This window comes from Lagopus muta, chromosome 8, assembly GCF_023343835.1.
Source record: "Lagopus muta isolate bLagMut1 chromosome 8, bLagMut1 primary, whole genome shotgun sequence".
Taxonomy (NCBI): domain Eukaryota; kingdom Metazoa; phylum Chordata; class Aves; order Galliformes; family Phasianidae; genus Lagopus; species Lagopus muta.
The window spans coordinates 11,633,820-11,660,083 of NC_064440.1; the positions used below are offsets into that span (position 1 = coordinate 11,633,820).

Sequence of the window (26,264 nt, forward strand, 5' to 3'; positions counted from 1 at the left end):
CATTAAATGTTTTGTAGTGCATATTAGTTAACATTGCTATGGGGGAATTGTTGCTGTGGTTGAGCTCTTACACAATACAATTTCTATTTGAGTGCATTTTTTGTATCCTGCTGAGTCACCCAAGTAGCCCTCAAAGAAAACTTTCAGTTTGGTTTGACAGCAGACACACTGTCAGGAAGAGCCCACCCTGGGAGGATGCAAGTGCAGATTGGGCAAAACTTCAAACTTTATAGAAAACTCAAAGAAAAAAAAAAGCACCTTAAAATATGAGCCCACATTTTCCCCATACAACTTCAGGCAAGATTTCCAGCCTGGTTCAACATCACTCAATAGCATTAAAGTGACATACAGTCTCTGAACTGTTCAGGTCAGGCTGTACCTCAGACCTACTGTCTCTAAGGGAATGTATTGTCTAGGTAGTGTAACATTTCACTACTAGGGCTAAATAAACAGCGTGACTGTTTATTGTTCATTGTTAAAGGTGTAAGTGGTTGCAGCAGAGAAGGCGGAGAGTGGACCTTGGGTGTTAAATGTGGAGATGGGCCCAAGGAGACCAAAGGCAGAGCCCTACCTGATGGTTGTCTCAGATGAGCAGCAAAGGAGATAGTTGAAGTGTACCTACGACGTGTCAGATGGCTTCAAGTCTGTGTGAAACCAACACCTTTCTAAATCACACTGCAACTCCAGTTGGTAAGAGGTATTAGAGCACTCCTTCAGGCTATGGATGAGGAACATCATTGTGCATCTATGGACTGGGAACTATTGAACTATAAATACACAGCTTCAACAGCTGAGGTTCATTTCACTGAATTTCTGTGTGGTGCTTGGCATGGACTGAGGTAAAGCTACTTAGCAGTAGAGGACATCTAGTGATATTCAGATGTAACTACATAAACCCAGTAAAAGTTCGTGTGTGACTGTTCAGAAGATGCTATGGCTAAAGATGAGATTTGGTGTGGCTCTGACAGCTGCAGGAGGGCTGTGAGAAGCTGACTGTACAGCACACACTATAAGCAACCCATTAAGAAAAAGCCACAGAGAAGCTTTATATATGTACATATGTGTATAAATATATGCACAACATACATGGAGAGCATAGGCAAAAAAATATTGGGAGCTGATGATGATACACCATTTAACAGGGTGATATTACAGGGAAGCACAGCTTTTTAATTTCTGCAGCCAAGACCCTGTAAGCAGGGAAACAGAGATTAAAATCAGTCATTTTCTTTCAGGACTCTGCTCTTATCTCAATTTGCCTCTCATGTGACTCACCCTGAGCACACACTACAAACATCAGCTTTAAGATGAAGATTCTTTTTTTCTCTCCAAGAGATGAACTCTTTCTCCATCCTTTTTGCAGCATGCTTTGCAGAGTCCTTCACCTCCTCCAGGTTATTTATAACAGGAGAATCTCTGGAAATATTTTTCCATACATATTCCAGGCCTGGGATGAGGAATTCGGCTTCAAAACCGGCAATTTGCTTTCTAGAAAGACAAAGATCAGCAGAGCTGTGTTCTGGAAGAACATCCTTTCCTAAGTAAACTCAATTTATCTGACACTTCTTGTGAGTGAAATTATTCACTTTAAGATCACCATTAATTTAGGAGTAAGGGGTATACATTTGAGACTTTATTTCTTGCACATATTTCCACACCAGACGCACTCAGTTTGCAAGGGTTGAGGAGAGGTGGAACTTTATTACTCCTAACAAAACTCTTTTTTTTAATATAAAAAAAAGTACGTTTCTGTGGGCTAGACTGGATTCTCAGGACTAGCTGTACAAAACTACAGTAGGCAACAGTTTGCAGCTCAGCAAACAAGTCTGACACAGGAGCAGGGAGGTACCTGGCCATTAAATGATGGCAGCACACCAGGACTGGGAGTAAGCTCTGATTGGTGCAAGCACAGAGCAACCACAGCCCCAGCGAGTAGCAAGACAAGATTTTTTTCTCTTGCAGAATCATTTCTCAGGGCTGAATGGCACATTGCAGGCCTAATCCTGGAAACTCTTTCCATGAGAACTGATATTATTAGTTGGGTGTGCAAAGATACGTGTTCAAATTGTACAGGTCTGTGACAAAGGGCCACAAAGACGAGAGAAAAAGAACAGAGGAAAAGGCTGTATTAGCTAAGATGACATTGTAACAACTGCTGGTTCTTGCATTCCTTGTGCATTTGTATCAATGGACCCTATATTTAGCCATCATAAGATCTGTGTGCAGAGCAGCCCCAGCTCCTTGCTGGCTGAGGGGCTCTCCCAAGCGGAGCTGGTGGCTAGCAGAGGCTGGCACAGCTCTGTGCTGTGCCATAGCTGTTCGCACAAGGCAAGAATCGTTTCTCCAGCACACTGAGTCATTATAGGAAGGAGACCAAATTTTACCCAATTTCCGAGAGCAGAACAGCTCTAAACCTTGTGATGAAACAAAAGCTGGCAGAACACAGGCTGTTATGTAGCAGGCAGGGAGGCCACTTGAGGCACATGCAGGAGGTCTTCAGATGAGCATCAGTAAAGAACACTTCAGAAGCTGAAAGCTGCTGGTGTTGAGCAGGAAAGGCACAATGCAGCTGCTTCAGTACTGGGAGACTCAGAAATGATGTGGGTTTCAAGGCAAGACAAGGAAATCAATGACCCAGACAGAAAGGGAGATAGTGCCAGATGAAGCCCGATGACGACATTTCCAGGCAATTTGTTCACACTGCTGGGTGAGCTGCTTTGGGGAGAGATGGAACAGATTAGAGATGACTGCATATACTTTGCCCAAGAGCAAGATTGTGAGATTCACAGTTGCAAGGGCTCTGTGGCTCCACACAGAAACATTAATAACTGATTCCCTTACCTATCAAAACATCAGCTCCAGCTGACTACCATTTCTGCATGTAAGAAGGCAATTACTTTCCCTTTTAGTAATTTCAAGCAATTTACAATATTGTATGTGCACTCACAAACACAGTGTCATGGAAATGGCAGTCTCTCTGGAGTTTGAGCCTAAAGGGACACGTCAACCAGAACACTAACAAAACTTAGCTACAAAAAATATTCTTCTAAAAATACTGCATTTAACAGCAAAGTAAGGCCTTCTTACATCACTGGCAGCACAAAAGCAGTCGTGGTGCACTACCTTGCAGAGATCTAATAACAAGCAGAAAGCAAAAGTGGCTAATCTGTAGTTAATTTGTCTAGTTAATGCTCAGATTTCTGGTCAGGTGCCTATCACATGTCAAGAGATAAGGCAGCAGAATTAAGCAGGGGAGAAAGACAAACAGCCTGGATTGTGGCTGCATGCTGTGAGATGCAGATGCTGTGAACACAGAGCATGGCACATGGGAAATAGGGTATTTATTAACATTACTCCTGTTTTAACGACCTCAGTTGCAGCCTTATCTTCTTGGAGTGCTTGAGCTTTGGGAAGTTCAGTTCAAGAGCTGAGGTGCAGCAGTGTAGCACTTTGGAGCATGCTGTGCCTTTGCCTGCAACTCTAAGTACAAAGTAGTTAAAACACATCGAGCAATACTATACTGTGAGGGGTGTAGCAGCTGCATGCAGTTGGTGGTGACTCTGTCCTGCTCTTCTCAGGCACCTCCCTACAAGTTATTTATTATTCTCTCAGCTCATTTCAACCACCTTTTTCAGTGACCATATACATCTTTTTCGTGTGGTTGAAACACAGGAGAGATGATCCCCTAAAAGAAGATGCATGACAGACTCAGTATGGAGTCTAAGAAAAGCTAAAGCACAAACCCAGGACTTCCCAGATATCTGTCCTTGCATCTGGAGTTTATTGCTCCTCCTGCAAACGGGCCACAGATGTACATATGCACAGCAAGTCCCCTCTGCCCACACACTCAGGAATTGGCAGAGCTAGTATGTGCTGCCATTTATTGAGGGCAATACCTTAATAAAGCAGTTGAGCTTGTAAGAGCTGTCAGATCTACACTGGAGCAGGGACCCTGCTCTTTGCTTGGCCTCGCTGGCTTGTATACAGAGCAGAATGCTGTAAACAGAGCTATAAATACTCCTGTGCCCACTGCATGCTCGAGGTCAGAGCAGATGAGCATAGCAATTCCTTCTGGCTTTAAAAATAAGCTATGAATCAATGCATTCATTGCAGGCTGAGTATCCCTGGAATGAGCCGAGTGGTGTTGCTCCAAAACACTGGAATTCTGGGTGAGAGCACTGTTAAGAGCAAGGTACATGTTGGTGAAAAGGCACAGAAGAAGGAATGAAGCAGCCTGATCCCTAAACCCCACCTATGACAGGAAGGGATGCCGAAATACCTGCTGGCTTCAGGAAATATTTGTATCCCTCCAAACGACGCTGACCTGTCAGATCACATCCCAGATCTGTCTGCTGCATCTCAGCCTCCACACTCTTCAGGTGAAACTCATTTTATCAGCATGTAGCTGAGGAAGCAGGATGGTAATGGGAGCTGACCTGGAGCAGGAAAGCCAAACCTCAGCCCCAGGCAGGGCAGTGCATCTTCACTGCCAGCACAGCACAGCACACAAGCCCAGAAAATGCAATGGAGGAGGTAGGATGCAATCTACTTAACCCTGTCAAGAGCAGAAGATAGTGCTCTTCAAAATCCTTTAGGCCCAGACTCCCTACACAGAGAAAAATGCCGTGGATTCAAACATCTGCCAGAATTATACAATGGCAGCATCCAGCTCTGGCCAAGTCCAGCCTCCCTGAATTATTTATGGAGAAGCCATATAGTTCATCTAGAAGTGATGCACTCTCTGAACCCACCTTGGATGTCTCCTGCAGGGAGACACCTCAGATTTCTGAAAGGCAGTTTTGTGTGCAAAGCACAGTCTGCAGTAACTTCTTGCTACCGCTGTGACAAAGACTTACAGTAGTCAATGTTTTTGTAGGAAAACATTTCAGAGAAATTCTCCCTTAGATTCCTGTTCTGATTCAAATTTCTCTTCTCCCTCTACTTACTAACTTTGCAAACATTTATCTGGCTGTATAACATTTTTGGTGCGCTGCCTGTTTCAGTGAAGGAAAACCTTTCTATTGACTTCTGGGACAGTCAGGCCCAGCTACTAGTGAAACATAAAAGCATTCAAACCCCCACACTGTTGGGACTGTGTGCATAAATGGCATTACTTCCCTCCTCCTGTGGTTGCTCATGAGATCAGGACACAAAGGCAGCTTGTCTTTTGGGAGCCTTCTTTCCTTTAGAAGCCTGTTTGCCTTTCTACCTCATAATGACAGTAAGAAATCCTTAAGGGTTTTCTAACTCCCATTCCCCAGTGAAGAGACCCAGCAGGCAATGGCTTTGTCAGGCAGCATATTAATGAAACAGAAAACATGACCTGAATTTTTATAGCTTGTACTTAGCAGGTCATTTACTTGTCATGAAAAGGGACATTTTGTATTGGTCACCAATAATAGCCTCAGAAAAGCAAGCACTTAGCTCTGCTGTTTAATTCCCATGCGGAGGAAGGGGGAGAGAAAACCCAAATCTGCTCCTTTTCCCCCACCCCAGAGTGGGATATTCCATCTGTGCAGAGCACTTTCCTAAAATATAGTTGCAGGAATGGGGGTGCTTGTGTCGCTTTGCACCAGGCTGAGCCCTGTATCCCAACATGGGACAGGAGGAAGAGAAGAAGGGTTTCTACGATGTGTGAGCTGTGTGATTATTAGTCACACAATGGCAACAAAACTGAGTCATAATATTATTTCATTAATTCCTTCTATTTGTACAGCTCACTTCTATCCAAGTATTTTTCTCGTCTATACTATAACAAAGTCAGAGATCATAGTGCCATAGAATGCCCCGAATTGGAAGGCACTCACAGGACCTACCAAAAATCAGACCATATGTCTGACAGTTTTGCCCAAATGCTTCTTGAACTCTGGCAGCTCTGTGCCATGACTACTATGCTGGGGAGCCTGTTCCAGTGTCCAACCACCCTCTGGAGGGCATATAAAATGAAGACTGATGTTTTCATGTCCTCATACGTCAGTATTACCTTGGTCCATCACTGATCAATGGTGTTGCTGTCAGATAGTCCTTTATTCCAAGAGTGAGGTGTCAGAAAATCGTCCTAAAAGATAGCTTGTGTCCGGAAGCGCTGAAGCAGACTAAGCACAGGAGAGCATATATGACAGTTCAGGATAGGATCCAGGAGTGCTGACATACTGCAGCCCTAACTTTTATAAATCCACACACTTCATCACACATTTATGTCTCTGAGGTACAACTCTACGCATCTGCCAGTCTGTTCTGACTGGTGTCTTTCACACATAAGCCATCAAACTATCAGACTTAGCTCTGTGCACAGTCTCTTAGACACTGGTATCCAACTGCTTTCACCAGGGCAGGATCATTGAATTACTGAGTGCACTCAGTACAGGATATTTAATAAGTCCATGAAAAAGCTACTCAGAAACAAAGATCATAACCCTGCGTCTCCTTAACCAGTTTAATTTTAAAATAAAAAACTCTAAAGAAAAATGTGAAGGGACCTGTAAACATAGATAGCATGTCTCATCAGATTCATTACAGGACAGAGTGCATTTCAAATATTGATCTGGGTCTGGAAAGGTTTTAATAAGATTAGTTAGGAGTTAGTAGCATAAAATGGAGATGTTTATCTGGTTCATAGCGTTGCTGAAGTCAAGGTACTTACACTAGACAGAACTTCAACCGTTTGAAATCCCTGAGCTACTACGAGCTTTACAAACATCAGTAAATCAAGCCTCAGAGGAATTATTACCTCATTTCATGTACGAGAAATAGGAAAACAAAGGTTCTTTGCCCCTCAGTTTTAAAGGTGGCTTGATGGACGGCGAATTTTAGGAGACAACCTACTCACTGCTCAGTGCATCTGCTAGGTGTCAGGTCAGATCACAAGCAAACTCAGACTTCTGTTCTAAAGGGACTACTTTGAAATGGGAAGTCAGTGAAATTGCCATTGTGGTTGGTACAAGTTAGCTCCTTTTTTGGTGCTTCCTTAAGGAGGGGAGTTGATTTTGCTATGTTTTCAAAGACAGAGTAATTATTTCATCCTTAGCAGTCACTGCTCTCCCAGCATCCAGGCACTACGTGGAGTCCTTTGGGGATGCTGCTTGGATTTTGCTGCTCTTCATTCTTCTTCTGCTTGCTGCCATTTTTTAATAAAAGTGAATTATTTGTTTTCAAAGCAAAATAAATGTTATGTTGCCTGAATGAACAAGGACTCAACCCTTCTCCCTTGAGCCCCTTGTTCATCAGGCTTGGGTGGTATTTATGGAAGGCTTTGTATCTTTACAAATTCCTCCTTGCAAGAAACAATACTGAGGATCAGAGGACTTTGGTGGAAGTCTCCCAAAGCTCTTAGAATCTCTGCTTGAATAATAGTTGCAAGGATGCATGCAAAGTTGCTTGTAGCACTGAGGCTCCTCTTCACCCTAGCATTACTGTCAATGAAATCTGTATTAATAAAGAATGTGGCTTGCACAGGTCTCGATATCCAAGAAAATAATTTCTTGAATTCTGTGACATTCTGGATTCCAAGGAATAACCTAAAGAGCATTCGGAATGAACAAACAGAGGTTATTTACATGGACAAGAAACTAATTCGATCTAAAGAGATGCTTCAGCGTGTTCCCATAACTCAGATGGCATGCTACTTCAGTCCCTGGCCTATTTTCTTCTGGTGCATCACCAAAATTTCCAATACTCCATACAATCAATGTCCCTTTAGAAAAGATAGAAGCTGCCAGAATACTTAATAACAAACTCTCAAACAATGCTGGTTTTAATCAGAACCCAGCCAGCATCCAAACCAGGAGAGACAGAAAGAAAAGGCTCTAAAGCGGGCTACTAACCAGGATCTATCCAATCACCCTTGCTTATGCAGAGATCATGAAAAGTTACACAATTTGTGAGCCAGAACAGCATTTTTTTCAAGCAGGTAATCTATAGAAAAGTGAAGTCCAAATATCATGTCTTGAGACATTTGAGGAAACATCATAACAAAGTGTTGAGAAATAATCAGTCATTTGCAGAAAGAAAATAAATACCAGGTTACATGGGTTGTGGAAGGTGACCAAGGCCATTAACAAGAGATTTTCCTCCTCATCTGCCAGATGGCATAAGCAATAAAGAGCACTGCATTGTTACCACTAACATAAGAATTTCAAGACTTAAGGGAAGAGGGTCTGGATGTGATGATATGCAGATCTCAAGTTTTAAAATGTTGTAATTAAAAAAAGAAACTTTGGGGAAAGCAGAAAGTGATATAGCTGACTGAAAACAAAATTCTTGAAAGAATACAGGCTCAAAACACAGAACAAAGAGAGAATTAAGGAGCTGACATATCACGTGCACTTCAGCGATGAGAAAAAAAGCTAGAAGAAAAAGTAAGCAATCCTTTGTGGCCTGCATTTTTCTTTAGGAGTGGGAGAAATTAATAAAGCAATTATATTCAGAAGGAAAAGATGTGATTGTGTTTCTCTCCTAAGAAATTAAGCTAACAAGGGATTTAGATTTGAAAGGGAGAAAGATGATCCTCTCTGCTTTCAGATTAAATACCAAACAATGGCACTTCTGCCTGCAGTGCTTAAAATCCGTGGAAATGCTCACATGTACACTAAATCCACAGGATTTATATCTCAGAGGCTGAGTCTGCCCAGGCTGGGTGAAGATCAGCAGTTGGGCTTCCCCTGCACCCCAAAAAGCTCCTCTCCCCTTCCACTCCCTTTTTCAACTTTGATGTGACATCATCATTTCCAGGATGTGTTCTTGGAAGCTCACAATCTGATTTTAGGGGAAATCCTCCATCCAGGATGAGCTGTTTCCATGGAAATTAAATATTAGTGTTTCATTTTTGTGATGGGAGCTTCCACAGAAGATTGCTTGCCTGTTTTTATGTCACTAAAATGATAAGGAGGATGTGACCATTACAAAGGCCAGTTTATACTCCCTCTGTAGAATGTAAGAGGTAGAGGAAAACATGGCATCTTAAAGCTGCATGACTTTATATGACAAATCCAAATGTTTTGCCATTTTGGAATGATCTGAATATACAAATGAATGAGAAATTGCCAAGAATCTATTTAAACACACTCAAGTCTTCAACTCCACATGAGCACTCCAGGAGAGTACCTTAGGCATTCATCTAGGAGCAATATTAGAAAAAAAAAAAAATGCCAGCCCTCACAGACCCAATATATTTGAAGATGAAGGTGGGAAAACAAGCAGTAATCACATACCTAAATAGGGTTTTCTCTTTTTATTGTGTTAGAAAGAAGCGGTGCCCCAACCTGAATTCTGCAGGTGTGCAAGATTCCCAGTGAAACCACCTACACTGGGGCAGGGGGGAGAGAAAACTCTCAGTTGTGACTTTGGATATCTGGAGTCCCTTCACTCATGCCTAGGAAGGACAAAAATGTCTTGCCTATATTCGAAGGAAATGCTCCCAACCTACACATAATTCAGTAGAGTCTGCTTCTGCTAAAAATGCACCTTTAATGCAGATTAAAAAACCCCCAACAAAACACCACCACCAAAGAACATTTACAAAGGCAAAGTACCCCATTTCAGCACAGATTACTTATGCATATCTTCTGAATGCCTGACTGTTACATGCACACCTCGGCGGGGCTTTGCTCCTATTCCATACCTGCCTATTTGCACTAGTCACAGTAATTACAGATTCTTGTAGCTTGGGTGTTTCTTTCATGTTCCCAAAACTGGCCAATGACACCAGTTGTGAGATTTATGGTGTAAATTCTCCTTTGCTCTTGTCTCCTCTCAGGAAGGCCACCTGAGTCAGTCTCACTAGTTTTCTACTCTCAGAATGACATTCCCAGCAGGAATCATGGATCGAAACTGGTCCATATCCAAGCCAGGTCAGGTGTGAGCACAATAAGAGCAGGCAACGAAGCCATGCAATAACCCAAAGGTGAACACTTGTTTGGCACTGCTGACTGCCATATGTGTGCAAGTGCAGTTGCTTGTGTCATTTACACCTGGATAGGTCCTGCTTAAAATGGATGATGTGAGATGCTATCAGGCTATAATAAGGACTTGAAGGATTTGTTGTAGTCCTGAAGCTGGTGAAACAGTAGTTGGAAAAGTTGAGTTTCTTTTGCACAGAAGTGCTATTTTCCTGTTGATAAATGTGTGTAACGGGTTTCATCAAGAATTCTCATGCTATCACTAAACATATTCAATACCTTTTTCCTCCAGCATTTTAGCAACTAAAGAGGTCTACCCAGCTGCTTTTCTCCCTGCTCATGGGACTTTGAGTACACAGAAAAGACTTCTCACCTGATCCCCTCCCTACATCAACCTGTCTGAGGAGCCAACTGCAGTGCCTGCCTGCTTTTTTGTTATTACAGCTGTAGTTGTCAGCCTTTAAGGTACTCAGTTAGTTGGGTCTGCACAAGAAAGCAAGCACCGAATGAACTAATTTGGGCAATGAAGAGAACGAATGGGGAGACCCTTACTTCCAGCCATTTCATTATGTGCTGGCTCATTCACTTAGCAATTTATAATTTGTCACCTGTATAAGAAAAATCAGAGCTTCAGTCCATTATTGCCACATGAAGAGCCACGCGAAAAGCCACCTCTGTAGGTTGTCTGTGCCACAGACCTTACCATTACTGCGCCTAGGATCAGAGCATATTGCTTGAAGGCTGAATCTGACACTATTATTCTTTTTAAGAAGCTTTATGGCCACTTCATTCTCTTTAGCAAGTATCATTACTTTGAAGGAATGCAGTTCTCAAATTCAGTTTGTAAAATTCATCTCACTATTTCCCCCAGCCCCCATTACCAGCTGGAGTAAAATATCCACACTGTTTTCTTGATTAAAAGATTGTTGCAATCAGCAATGAATGAGCAACTGCTCATGTGGGTAAAATTGAAACGATCCCTGATGTGAGCACATGAGCTGTTACCAATTTTTCCATGCTGAGCTTTCAAAATAATTATAGTAACCTTGCATAATTCAGCTTGAGCTTTATTGTATTTCACATCAAATCCAAACCAATAATAGTTATTTCTAAAATAGCAATATTTCTTCAGTACAACTCACCCAAATAGAATCAGTTCTCTCAGTGGGTTTTCTCTTCTGTAAAGAAATGCAGCATGACTTGCAGTTACAGTGACAACTGGCCCATTGATGCAGTCCTATTGCTGGAAGCATGAATAACAGGCTCTCCTGTTAGAGATTCATCTAGTTACAGATAGCAGGTATCTAGCACTTAATGCACAAGAGACAGGACAAACCTTCCAGCTGCTCTCAGGCCACACCCTGGCAAAATTCTAGAATAGAATCATAGAATCATTTGAGTTGGAAGAAGCCCTTAATGGACATACATTCATCTCCCCTGCAATGAACAGGTATACCTACAGCTCCATCATGTGCTCAGAGCCCTGTTTAGCCTGACTTCAGATGTCTCCAGGGATGGGGCACTGACCACCTCTCTGGGCAACCTATTCCGGTGAATGAAAAAGGATTGGGTTAGAGGTCCATGTCCTGAGATGCAGCTGTGCAAAGAAAATAAATCAGGAATTACACAGCAAAGGAACAAGATCAAGTTAAGATGGATTTAAATAGACTTAAAATGTTTTCAGATGTAAACGTACAAGTTGATACTCAATTGGACAATGGTTGGAAGCCCTAGAAAATAGTTAGAAGAATTTGGACTGATGAGTATTGAGTTAGGAGAACAGAAATGGGAACAGAAGGAGGTAATCCTTTTACTGTGCTACTGAACTATTGGTATAATTGTTGGGTGAAAGTCCAACTTACACACTGATGCATTCAAATACTCCCTGTTAATGGGAAATTTTATCCTTCTGGGGTTTACCCTGGGAAGGAATGGCAGTATTTGAGTGACTTGCTGCAAACTGAAGCTAGAAAAGTTTCAAAAAAGAAATAAGGCAAAGTATTCTAAACCAAAGTCAGTGTTTATCATTGGAACAAATCCCTGATGGAAGGGCTGGATTTTCTCCCATTTGTGCTTTTCTATGGAGACAAGATGCCTTTGTATAAGATCTCAAAAAACCCACAGTTTTTGACCTTAAAATAGGGGGACTTGGTAAAATTAGGATCATCTGAAATACAATGTTGTTCCTTCATGAAAGACTCTGGCTTTGAAATAGGTTTTTGTTTTGTCCCAGCTATAGAAATAAAGCTTTCAGATCTCTATGGTTCCAAGGACAGAAAAGAAAGATATCTTACAACAATTAGTAGGCCAAAGCCTGGGGCTGATCTGAAGCATGGGGCCCTGGTTCAATCCCTCCTCTGTCCAAGCTGGTGAAAACATTTGGATCAAGGGCATTGTTCTGTGCTCTCCTTGTTTGCATATATAAACGCTGCAAAGAAGAGGGAGGAAGAGTTTTCACTCTGAAGTTATCAAATTACTAAGAAATCCTTTTGTCAGATTTATTGAAATTATTTCCATTACAAAGATACTCATTTCAGTTTTGAGGAATTTGGCGAAGGGGAAGTAAGTGTGAAGAGATGTCCTCTATGATTCTGCATGGTATGAAAAGGTGATGTGCAGATGATTGCAGTACATGGACTAGTGAGCACAGATACTGCTCTTCACATCTTTAGACACCTAGGAAATGAGTTCTTATTAACGTGCCAGGTGAAGTTCAAAGGTGGATACTCTATTAGGTTAACAAGGGCAGTTGGGAGAGGAAAAACAAAAATAAAGTTGGGTAGATCTCCTCTAGTCTGAAATAAAGCTAGAGAACTACATGAGGTTTCCCAGTTGGCCACTCAGTTGTCAGTAAACATGGAAGGAGGAATTACCTTTAATGAAAGGCAAATACTGATATTTAGTATTAGTACTAAATTTATAGTAATAAATGTAGTAATTTATAGAATCATAGGATCATTAAGGTTGGAGAAGACCTCTAATACCATCTAGTTCAATCATTACCCCCTAATATCCAACCCAAACCTTGCTGGCACAACTTGAGGCCATTCACTCTTGTCCTATCACTGTTACTGGACAGAAAAGGCCAACCTCCACCTCACTACAGCTTCTTTTCAGGGAGTTGAAGAGAGTGATAAGGTCTCTCCCCTGAGCCTCCTAAGTCATTAGCAGATAAGATGTGAATGTATTTGGTTATCCAGGATAGGAAAGCTGCGTTCAGAGTCACAGGGGATGACGGATCAAGAGGGATTCCCAGACTTTCCAGCTCTGTATCCCACAAACAGCAGGTTGCAACGCTCCCCAGGCTTCAGAAGAACTACAACAAGCCCAGGAAAGTGGGTCACATCCTGAAGCCAAACCTGACAGACTTTAGACATCAGGAGAGATGCTGCCAACTCCAAGGTGCACAGTCAGAGCCTAGAGAGTGCGTAATATAGGAGCTGAAATCGTTACTTAAAGTCAGTGGATATTTCGGACCTCTTGCATTTTAAATCCTGTTCTTGAAACAAAACCGTCACTTTCCTTAGCTGGTGCCAAAAGCAAGCGAGCGAGGACACTGTGTGGAGAGCTGCGTAACAGCAGCCTCCTGCGTGCCGCAAATCCCAGGTGGCTCCTGGGGAGGGCAGCTCCTCTCGCCAGTAGGAATCCAGGGGAGATACCCTGATTTTAGCGGTAATTGCAGCCACCCAGGACCAGGCCAAACAGCAAAACAGTCGCACGGGTGCTCACAAGTGCAGCAATAGCACCGCTGGCCTCCAGACGAGCACACTGAAATCCTGCTCAAGTCCTGCACAGAATAAATGACAAAACTCATATAGCTCCCTGTTCCCTCCGTACTCCAAGCTTGGTTTCTTCATGCTAACTCAGAGCTCTGGCCAGCTTAGTATTTCTGCTTGTTCACTCAGTCACCCCAGTGAGGCATGGTAAGAAATAGCGTGGACTTCTATGTTTCATTTCTAAGCAGAGAGGATCACTGCGCTGCTGTCAAGATATAAGTCTTATAGCACCTTCTGGTGGTGGGATTAGGAAAAGTCTTTCCCACCTGCTTCATCTTTCACTAGTGAACGGAGCACTCCTATTTTCTAACAAGTTTACTCGGTTACGGCTAATAATAACAAAAATATGAAAGTAACATCCATATTAGATAGCAGGAAGCAGTATCCTGATGTTAGATAGTTTTAAAATACTTGCCAAATTATCCTCCAGAAATACAAACTAGCTTTTTTTCTCTTTCCTGTGTTTTTCTGCCCACTCCTTCACCACATCAGCTGTTTTCACTGTGAGAGAAGTTTTCTATAACCTGTGCTGCTGTGATAGTAAAGAGGTAGAATAACAAACTTCTGATGAACACAATGGTCTTTCTCATCTCTCCCACAAGGAGAGTTCTCCCAAGACTATTACTGTGTTTTTAAACTCCACTAATCACTTTAAAATTAGGTTGCAAGCAATGGTTTTCAGAGGGAAATGTCTGTAGCACAGAGGGCATTTGCAGCAAGGTTACTAAGAATAGGAGTGTGGTCTGACAGCATTCTATTATTCACATATTCATAAGCACGTGGCAGGCAGGCTTACCACCAGGCATCACCAGTACTGTTCAGCTCCAGTATCTGCCAGTGCATAATCTGCCAGAGCAGTGCACCTTTCTGCTAAGAAGGAGCTGCTGTTTATTCAAGAAATACCAGTGGAAGCTCAATGGGAACTCCCTGTCCAGGTTCTGACAAAGCTGTCTCAGCTATCAGAGACTTCCTGGTGTGCTCATGCAGGCAGTGGGGCTGTCACTGCCACAGCAGCTTCTTCTTTTCAGGGATACGTTCGTCTATCAGGAAGCCAGACCGTGAAACATTTACTCTGCATTAATGTCATGCTCTGTGTGCTTTTCTCTCCCAAACCATAAAAAATGCAGTCTGCCTCAGCTAAAAGGAATAGTTTTGCAGCCAGCTGGTTAACCTTTTCTTCCTCACCCTCCACTTGAAGATGACTCTCTGCTGCCTTACCTCAGCTTAGGAACCTGAGTAATTAAGGCATCTCACAGCAGCACGGCACTTCTATTGGATGAACTTCCTTCATAAATCACCAGGCTGGTGCTGGACTTCTGTGAGCAGTGAATCCATGTTAGGTGCACTAAGGGTCTTCTAAGGAAGCCTGGGTTGTACTTGAGTCATCTGGTGTCCATACAGGAAAGGCTCAGGGAAGGGGAGATATCTGCTCTTGGGTCTTTCTAAAATGCTTCTCATCCTGCATCCATCTTACTGCTAGTAAGACAAGGCACCAAGCTTTGTCATTCTGCATTTCCTCTTTAAAAAGGAAGTTAGTTGAAGTACCTGGGATCTGTACAGGGAATTGCTAGGTGGGATGTGGCTGGGTCTCCTGGCCACACTCAATTAGCACACGAACTATTGCAGAGAAGAGTGGACCCCGGTAGGTTCAGAGGCTGAATGACTGTGCAGCAAGATGCAAGAAGTTTTAGACCAGCCAGTATTAGCAAGATAATATTTTATGACCCAGAAAAGATCCCTAAATTGTGCTCCACTAATTTCTAGTCCAATTAAAAACTAACTTTCACAATGTCTCAGGCACCTGTCTTCAGAAGGAATAAAATAAGATTAAATAAATAAAAATAAAAATAATTTAAAAAATAAAATAATTAAATAAATAAAATAAAATTAGGGACTGTATTAAGAACCCTCAACATGCATGAAACTGCTAGGAGCTGCAGATGTGCTAAGCTCAGAAGTTATCTCCATCTCACCTATTGTGAATGAGATCTGCCCTGGTCAAGGTCAGTCTTGCATTCCATAACTCCACACAAGTAAAGACCACCCATGTCTGGTGAGATCTCATAGTGACAGCAAAAGAGGGGAAGAGCCACCCTTTGTAAGATTAAAACATAACTAGCTGCAGATAACCATAAACTAGCTACTTCATGGGGGTGGTGCCACTGACGAGTTCTGAAGTTGCTGAAAAGAAACTGCGTCGTAAAGTAGTGGTTAAACTTCTCCCTGCTACCAGACCCAAAGGGATACTTTCATTCACGTATGAGTTGGAAAGTCAAAAGAGATCCATCTCTATCCTGGTACGTAGTAACAAAGCTAAAAGTAAGACCAATATGGTTCCCAGCATTCAGGCTTCTTTGTATTTAAGAATCAGGCTTTTTTTCCCCTCGCAGTTTCTAACTGTGTTAGGCTGCCAAATGATAATTCACATCCAACCTGCAATTTATTTTACCACTAATGTTTATAGAGCTATTGCAGCTTTCCTGATGCTTGGACACGAACTAAAAACAAAAACCTAAAAGGTGAGGAGCTTGAAAAATGGATTCTTTTCAAGGTAGCCCCCAAAGCCTTTAAAATGGCCACAGCAAAACTTCGTGAGAGCTTGGAAGGTGAAACAGATTGAAGTTCAATTTAAAAATCAATTTCTGTGATACAGATTACAGCTGATTGAATTCACTTGGTGGAATTGCACTCAGAAGAGCTGCGCACTAGGATGGGATAGGAGCTTACATGTCAGATTTGGTGAGGTGGAAGCAAACCAGCCACGGTTTGTGTTGAAGAATCTGCATTTCAAACAGGAAGGAAAATTCTCTTTCATCACAAACTTCAAAGTGGTTTCCAGTAGTCTCATTGACTGGCTTATTGATTCTGCCTTTTGTTCTCAGAGGAAGAAAAAAGTCCAAGAGAGGTAGTGTGCCTTAAGAAACAAAAGGCTGTACTATGGATCTCATTTAAATTCTCCGAGATTATTCATTATTTGGCAGCTGGTTTCAAAGACGTCTCTTCAGCTATTTCATATGCCTTCATTTCTAATGCTCTCCACGATTACCCTGTAAGGTCCCGATCTCCTAACTCAAAGCTTTCCCCGTGCAATGGAGCTCAAAGGAGCCTTTCTGTGATTCTTCGGTGTTTTAACAGCAAACTGATAGGCGGCTGCAAGTGCAATGAGCTCCAAACCAGCCATCACTGTGCCCCACTGCCTGTCAAGCAGCCTGGAGGTAGCTTGTTCTTGCATGCACAGCGCATGAAGCAATGGTGCTCTGCAGTGTGCAGGGAAAGCTCGTGAGTATCTTCTCCTCCACAGGCTCTGCATAGTGGTGTCCGCAGCTCTGCCAGGTCTCCTCCCAAAGAAATGACATGCGTTGCTTATGAGAGAAGTAGTGGGCAAAGCACTTAGAAGCTTAGGTACTTTCTGTGACTTACGTGCTGTCACTACAATTCTTGGTCATCAAAGACAGCTGTGTGGATTGTTTTAAAACTGTCAATACAGAACAGTTTTGTAAAAGAGTTGCAGATTTCACTCAGTAGCAGCTTCTTGAACTAGAATTCCTTATGGCAACAACTCAAATACACTTATATTCCAATTAATTAAATAAGGTTTCACACCCCAACATTCTTACCCACTGTAAACCTTCAGTTAGCAACTGAATCTTCTTTTTCAAACCTGTAGTGACTTAAAGACGTTTAAGAAGGTCTTACTTACTTTCTACTTGGAAAACTGTAGGAGCCTTCTGTAAGAACTCTGCCTTTTACTTGGGTTAGAACACCACTGCCTGGCTGGGATTTGAGTTCAAGGTCAACTCTCGTTGAAATTGGTGACAGTTTATTAAGTGAAACAGTCAGAATGACCATCTTTTCTAGGGTGGAAGAAGAGCATTGTTAGACTGACAAATTGAAGATGACATCTGCTATTCTATATAACTATTCCCAACCCTGGGAGCAGTCCTAAGAGTAAGCAAGTTCCAAAATGTGAATTTCAAGTCACTATTTTTGGAAATATTGGCTGTAACTTTAGAAAAATACATAGATAGGAAACTTTTTATCTATGATTATTTGATGGCAAGTTTAACTGCCAACCAGCAAGACTCTGAACTGACTAACAGTGCTGCAGGACAGTATTCACAGCTTGAAGATGAATGCAGAGCCTTGCCAAGTACATCAAATAGGATGGGAAATAGCTCCAGTAATTGCTTAACCTACATTTATTAGAGTGTAGCACCACCTAATGTGTAAATGCTTCAACTTCAAGTGCTTCACACTATACGCAGGGAGGAAACAGCCTGGTTGGAGCTGGAGAAAGCTCAGGGCATCAGTAAGCATTAAAATTTAATCCCTTGTCTATCTGGCTCCTGTATCTGCCCTTATAAGCAGAGAATTCAGAAAGAGAAGCACAGTGCTTTGATTCTGGGATCAAATCTAGCTTCCCAAAAGCTCCAAGAATTGCCATACAGGCAGCTTTGCAGGGCTGTAGAATTGAAAAAAGCTCTTACACCTCTGAATTAAAGCTGTAGTGTGATGTTTCGGCCCAAAGAGGTGGTGGATGCCTGTCCTTCAAGGTCAGGCTGAATGGGGCGCTCCTTGATGGAGCTGCAGATTTCCCTGTTCATTGCAAGGGGGGTTGGACTGGATGGCCTTTAAGAGTCCATTCCAACTCAAACAATTTTATGATTCTACTAGATAAACACCTTTCTAGTTGTTTACACCTGGACATTCACAGAAGCCAGCTCTCTCTACCACATCCTCTTGCTTCTCTCTGCAGCTGAGCATCTCACCAGACCATTTTGAGTAAAGATTAGTTCTTTCTGTTCCCACACTTTGTACTGTTGGCTCTTTCTTAAAGCTTAGCACTTCGATCACATATGGTACAAACAGATGATTAGGTCTCTGGTGTGGTTAGGAATTACCATTGTCTATGAAAGCTTTTCATTTCTTCGTGTATTGTATTTAAGAAGAAAAGAAATTTGAAGCTTCCATCTGCCTATTCCCCATGACAGGAAACAAAATAGGCATCAGCAACAGCTGCTTCTCAGAAGACCCCATGAGGGATGCCGTAACAAGAAATAAGGACTTAAGGTAAAGAGCCAGCAGGGTGTCAGGAGAAAGATGAGCCCATGTCTTGCTCAATCAATATTGATTTTTAGGGACAATCCATTTGGAAAGCAAGCCTAGCAATACTCAACCATACTCTCAATTTTACCTTGAATAGGCATCCCTCGAGACACCAGGATGCTACTTCAAATTGTGAAAGCTATGAAAACACACAAAATTCCATTTTCTCCCACCCCATTTGTCTTCATTCACTGCTACTTGCACATCCACGAGCCTGGGTGTTCTGGTGCAGCCCAGTCAATCACTGCAGCATCTGGAGGTGTCCCAGCCCATGCATCTTGCAGTTAACAGGAATACCTAGCTCCCATTTTGAAAAAATATTCTCCTTTGGGTCCCCCATACTGACCTGGGTCATCATTTTTGTGATCATAAAGCAGACTCTGAGTTTAGCTGGGAGTCAAACCAGGATACAGGATGGGGTTTCAAGTAAATATAGAAAGTCTCAGTCATAGCAGGGTCATTCTAAGTTAGCTTAACACACAGACCCCAGATAACCTCTCTGAAAGTACTGCTCTCCCTTAACAAGTGCCCTTGCTAGCATAGTGACTCAGACATAAAAAGGTACTTCAAAAGAATTGCAGACTAAGGGCTTATAAGGCTGCGACTCGTACTGTTTGCATTACTTGGTAAGATTCAGTGACCCAAACCTGAGAGACTTTTCCCCCAAGACTCATTATGTTTGGAGGTATTAGATGTTTTAAAACGAAATAACCTCTTAGAGTATATGCTGAACATATCCATTATACTAGAGTTAACAGTGCGGAACATATACCCTTGTGACAAATAAAAGAGAAGTCTCATCTTTGTTAAATCCAAAGTCAAGTGATTTTTAGCAGGCAGAAATTAATTAACATCCCTAGAGATCATTAGCTCTTTGTGAAGTTATGGTTCCCTATATTCCTACAGCTTTAAAAAGTTTGATCTAAACTAGTAGTAAGATAATCGTGGAGTCCTTCAAACACTGAGATGCTTGACAGCTCAGGATTTTCATGTGGATTCTTACAGGTATTTATGTGCTTAAAGGGGCAAATCAGTTACGATTTACAGCAAGATTTTATGCAACTTTTCAAAAAATAGCAGGGATCAGGTCAAGGGGGGTAAAGAATCACAGAATTGTAGGGGTTGGAAGGGATCTCTGGAGATCATTGAGTCCAACCCCCCTGCCAAGCAGGCCCCTTACCTCAGGCTATACAGGTAGGCATCCAGGTGGGTCTTGAATATCTCCAGAGAAGGAGAATCCACAACCTCCCTGGGCAACCTGTTCCAGTGCTCCGTCACCCTTACTGTGAAGAAGTTCCTTCGCATATTAGTGAAGAACTTCCTATGCTCCAGTTTGTGGCTGTTTCCCCTTGTCCTGTCCCCACAGACCACTGAAAAGAGGTTGGCCATGTCCCTTTGGCTCCCACTCTTAAGATATTTATAAATATTCATAAGATCACCTCTCAGTCGTCTTTTTCTTTTGTCAAGGCTGAACAGACGCAGATCACTCAGCTGCTCCAGGACCTTTACCATTTTTGTGGCTCTCCACTGGACTCTTTTCCAGGAGATCCTTTTTTTTTTTCTTTTTTTTTGTACCAGGGAGCCCAGAACTGGATGCAGCACTGCAGATGAGGCCTGACCAGCTTTCTTCAGTGCAGGTGTGCTCCCTAAGTGCCCTGATAAGAAATGAGTCAGAGAGCACTGTAAAGCCCTGTTGCAAAGGGAAAGCTCACTCTAGCTGCACAGCACCTCTACAAGAGCAGGATCATAGCTGCCTATCTTCTCTTGAAATTTAAATATGTTCCAGACCAACACCCTCAAAGCAAGTACCCAAAACAAGTTTGAAATTCAAGTGTCTTCCAAGATACAGAAATCCAAGTTTTTATCTTGAAGAAAAAGAACTTGAGTGATCTTTCTTATAAGGCTTTTATCCTTGTCTTGCATCAAAGACAGCCTGGAATAGAAATGAATCAAAGAGACTCTTATCATTTACAGTATGGCCATAGATGCAATTGCAGATGAAATCAGACAGGCACAAAATTGTGCTCATCTTAGTCTCTGTACAAGAAAATGGGATGTAAAATTAGAATAACAGCTTTTAAGAGCAGCTACAGTGACTGCAGTTCATCCCAACTGATCTTTGAAAGAGAAAAGATTTTTCTTCAGAAACTAGAAGAACTTGAAACATTAAAATAATGCTAGGGAGATTGCAGCAGCATGTTGCAGAACACCATTACCTTTCATACCAGCTGGGTGGATCTATTCATTTCTCGCAATTGCTGATGAGGACTGCAGAGTGGAAATCTTGCTAGTTCTTTGAATTGCTACCACCTGGCTTGTAGGGAGAAAAGCCAGCCCCTTGTTGCCCCTATTGTCTGATGACTGTGGCACTTTTCTCCTTGGTGTTACGGCTATAGTTAGTAGTAACTGCTGTAATCACATCTTGGGCTCATGGTGCTGGAGTGTTTCCACTGGAGCTACACTGGAATGAAGGGAGCCTTGGTCATACCCTGGGCTGCTTTGATTTGGGAGCAGAAGTTTTCACTTAAGGTGGAATCTGGCTTTGCCTCTGTATGAGTTATTCTGTGTTGTTTTTTTTTTCCCCTCTGCTTTATCATTTGTATTATCTTTATAAGCATGTGGTAACAGAAAAAAAATCCACTGTGAATTTTGTATTCTAAACTCACAAGTCCAGTAAAAAGTAAACTCCCCCAGCTCAGGAGGATCAAGGACTGAAATCCTATCTAAACTCAAGACAAAGTAATTGATATCTGCTTTTTTTCTTTTTTTTTTTTTTTTAATGTACTTCTTGCTTTATACTTTTTCTCTTGTGTTCTTATTCAGTAAGCTCATTGCTTCACCGCAGTAAATAGATGGGATGACACTGCCAGGCACTGTATAAAGGAAAATTAATTCCTAGGCCAAATAATACAAAGTGCAGTTTGGGTAAACTGCTGCATCTGCCCTTCACTGATGGCTGTCACAAGATGTCAGGAGTTGGGGCAGAGCCCAGAGCAGCCCCTCAATCCCCTACTCCCCCTATCCCTCTGCCAAGCGCTGCAATGAACACTCCTTTCCCCTGAACACTCTATTCTCTTTCAGACCGTTGTTTGCTCTGTTCAACACTGTCAACATTGGTGCATTTTGGAGTGTAAACCAAAGGATTGTTCTGTGCTGAATGTTAGCATATGGCTTTTGACATCTGGTTCTCTATGAGAGATAAACTGCCAATCAGGAGGCATGCAGGGTACAAGCATATTTTTGTCACCACCCTTACTAATCACTAAGATTAGTCCCTGCTTGGCAATTGTGACTGATGAACACACAGAACCTATTCAAATATCCTCATCCATATTCATTTCTATTTAAAGAAATTAAATTCTTGTGTAAAATAATCCTCAAATTCTCAACAAAGCTGTTTGTTTTTCTACTTAGGTGGCATGAGTTCAAAGACATCCTGTTAAATATGCATAATTTCTTAAGAGTAAAAATTACAGCTTTTAGTAGCATTTGCCTTCCACTTCATGAAAATCTCTTTTAATGTCACTGGAGATCTTTGGAGCCTGGACAGGAGCTTCCTTTTCCAGCCCAGGGGGGCAGAGCACAGCAGCTTTGCCAACCCATTGGCACACACAGTTCAAATAACAAGAACACCAGCAACCATTACTTTAAAAAACAAAACATTAAACAAACAAACAAACAAACCTCAAACTGAAAGAAAATATAAATTAAGAGAAGGGGATGATGTGTCCATCCTGAATCTTCTGACTTCTGTGGAAGGAATCATTTTCTTTTTTTTTTTTTTTTAAAGTGATTTTCATTAGCCATTAAATACACATCAGAGGCAGTTGCCTTTCAGTGGTTGCCTACGAGTGGTGAGTGTGAAGGATGTGTTCTAAGCAAAGATTTACCTAATGAGGCATTGCATTAATAATAAGAAAAAATCTTCAAGTCAAAGTGAATTGTTTCTAGAAGTCAAAAGCAGATGAAATTGAGAAGATGAAATAAAACCAAAAGTGAATAGAAGATGGAATTGACTGAATTGCTAATCAGCATGGAAGCCCTCACCCCTTGTTACTTGGAAAAAAATAAATTGCCAAAACGACTTCCTGAAGACAATTAGAGCAGGAAAGAGGAGGTGAAATGAATCAAAAGGAACGTGTATGGCTGTATAGAAATATTCTATTTTGTCCTACATATAGTGCAGGCACATTCAACCTGTTATTTAATAACTCCAAAACCTATGATTGAAAAGATCTGAATATTAATAAAAACAAAAACTAAGAATGACTTGATACTGTTGGCCCCTTTTCTGATCTCCTTGTAATCCATCACCTCTTTTTATGGTACATACTTTTAGTCATGTTTGAATATTTTTTTTTTATTGAACTGATTTCAAGATTTAGCTATTACCTACAGGTAGTTTAGGTATTTGGCTGGCTTGACTGTGACCACATGCTAGGTAGGCTATTCATTAGGAACATGGAGATCAGTACTGGGCCTCATATGTATAAATTCATTATCATGAGGAGTTCTTTCTTTAGATTGTCATTCAAAATCCCTACTGCTAAGCCAGCCACAGGTTGCCCAAGGAGGTTGTGGATGCCCCATCCCTGGAGGCATTCAAGGCCAGGCTGGATGTGGCTCTGGGCAGCCTGGTCTGGTGGTTGGTGACCCTGCGCATACATGTGGGTTGAAACTCAATGATCATTGTGATCCTTTTCAACCCAGGCCATTCTTTCACATAAATACTGGGTAACAGATTTTCAGGGTAATTTCTGGTCACAAAAATAAATAAATAAATAAATATCATAAAATAGAAATGATAACAGAATTATCTAGACCTAAAAAGCACACCTAATGTTGCCATCATTAACAAGTTGAGAGTATTATTATGACCTTACAAAAATGACTCAGGTTACAAAACTGCAGAAGTGTGAGAATTACCTGTGATTTCCACCTTTGTCTTTGTGTGCACAGGGAAGAATAACGTGTCATCTTATGAGCAGCAGATCAAAAGAAGATGGTAATTCTGCAGACTTGTGTCTTCCAGCTGCCCTCCCAAGAGCATGCTTTGATACCTAATGAAGGGTCAGTTCTTGCTCCACTCTTTAATCTGGGTAAATTACTAGGAGTGCCTCTCTGATCTTTTCATATTTCTGTAAAATGTAAGGGGAATTTGGAATCTTTGAAACTTCTACTGTGCAAAAGACAGTCAAACAGAAAGTATGGCAGAAATACTTACACTGCTGCAAATACTGCTTCTTCAGGAAACCAGGGAAAACTGTGAGGGTTCAAGTCTGTGAGACAGATCATTCCCTGCTGGAGTCTCCTGAAAAACATAATGCAATTTAGAAAATATGTTAGAATGCCATTAAGCATCTATTTCCTCATTAACCACGCTAATGTTACATCATTTACATAGTGAGAAAGTCTTCCAGAACTCAGCACATGCCAGGAGCCAACTGAGCAGAATATTGCCCTGGTCTGATTTCAGGGATGCAAAGATTGCTCACTGATTGCTAAGAAAACAATGCTGTTTCCTCACGTCCCTCAGATGAAAATATCAGCTCCGTAACACAAAAAGGAGTATCCTCGTTTTGGGCTTTTACTGCCTTGTTTTTACTGCCTCTTGGGTCAGGGGTGCGTTCGAAGCCATTTTTCAGCAAACCCCATCGCCTGCTTTCTCGGCCACTTCGTGCTTTCTCTTCTCTTAATAGACCGGTAGGTGGGAAGCCGCGCAGGCAGCGGCAGCCCGAAGGCAGTGCTTATGGAGCTTCGGGCTACAGGCTGAGCACGGCGGCAGTGCGGCAGCAGCACCGCGCGGTGGCACGAGTCATCCACGAGTAGCTGCAGCCGCCCTCACGGCGGCACAGGCGGGGAAAGCCCTGCTGCCCTCCTGCTTCAGCGCGGGGAGGGCAGAAAGCTGAAAAAAAAACAAACCCCAAGAAAAACTAACCGTGTCCCTCAGTGTCACATCCAGACAGCTCCTGAACACCTCCATGGATGGTAACTCCACCACCTCCCTGGACAGCCCATTCCAGGGCAGCACCATTTCATCGCATCCTTCCTCCCGTGTTCTAATTGAGAGAGAATTTGGTGCCCAAATGAGTGTTGAGGTGACTAGGCTGGGAGGTTTAGCAGCTGGCAGTCAAGCACTGAACTAATCCTATCGATCTATTGCTAGGCGGGCTTGGAAAGAGCGAGTTCACCCACCTCCTGTGAACTGCGAGATGACCAAATCATATTCAGGTTTTATAACTTCTCATTAGCACAAAGGTTTGCACAAAGATGGCCTTGCTGGCAAATTTAAAGATGAAATATTTAATACTGAGTAAAATGTAGAATTGCCCATTTTGCCCGATGTAACAATCTGCTCATGAAACTTCTAATAATTTAATGAAATGTCTTCTCCCAGTTCACGCTATGATCTTTGCGAAGGAATCAGCTCCTAGTAGGGAGTGAAACTGGGAGAGTCAAATTCATTATGTTTTGAACATTTCAAACTAATAACGCAGGTACACGAGGTTGAGCTTTGAAGAGCATAAGAGTACTGGTGACCCTGCCTGCACAACACCTTGCAACTTCAGAGCCTTTCCCAGCCCGAGAGTGGCCAGCATTAGTTCTGATCCTGATGCAACATCAAAGCACCACAAAGTCCAGTGTTACATCCCTACAGCGACAAGGTGAGGATTCCTGTTTGCAGGGTACATCACTTTTCAAAGAGCATCACCTTCCTTTCACATCCCCACACATTTACCAGACAGGAGCAGCATGCAATTTCTGCAAGCAGAGCAGTGACAGCAGGGAGCTTGGCTCTGTTGTTGCTGTTAGTCTTGAAGCCTGCATGTACCCAGCTCACTGCTCCACTAAAACTTTCCATATGTGAAGAGCTGTGGTGTTGCGTGCTTTCTCCCTGGAAAATTAGACTTGTTACAAGCAGTAACCTTTATCTCTGCATGACATCTGAGCTGCCAGGAGAGCACGGCAACCCTTTCATCCCTGCGCTCATGCCCTCCCTTGGCAAAGTGTCGATCAAGTCTGCCATGCGCTCCTTTAGCTGCAGTTCTGGCACACTTCACAGGAGGCGCAGAATTACAAGGTTTACACAATGCTTTATCACTGCAGACACTGTTTTCCTACAGAACCTCCTGCATTTCTCTCCAGTTAGAAAAAAAGAACAAAAGCCTTTATATGCTTCTGCTGGGCGTGTGACTGATCCTCTCACCTTGTTTTCCTTAAATTCACTGGTGACCCTGATTCCATACAGATCTTTAAGTCCATTATGCCTCCTGTTTCCAGGCTTATCTGCCTAGCTGAAAAGCTTCTTTCAATCCTGTCTTTTCCTCTTTGCTAAGCCCCAGTGTACTACTTTTTTATTTTTTAATAAATGTTCCTTTAAAGTAATTCCTTTTTTTTTTTTTTAATGAATGGAATTATATAAAGCAGGTATGACTAAACTTTGTCATGCAGGAAGTTTCGCTCATACATTTCTGTGCAGATAAAA

General features: G+C 42.2%; 1 long non-coding RNA gene across 1 annotated transcript in view; it reads right to left on the bottom strand.

Moving 5' to 3' along the window:
- Positions 1-148: 148 nt before the first annotated feature.
- The window catches only part of LOC125696750 (uncharacterized), a 40,057-nt gene continuing 13,941 nt past the window's right edge, over positions 149-26,264 (bottom strand). The window contains exons 2-4 of the long non-coding RNA XR_007378505.1: positions 24,003-24,089; positions 23,705-23,916; positions 149-1,488 (exon numbers count right to left, since the gene is read on the bottom strand). This is a non-coding gene — a long non-coding RNA (uncharacterized LOC125696750). The remainder of the gene's footprint in view (positions 1,489-23,704; positions 23,917-24,002; positions 24,090-26,264) is intronic.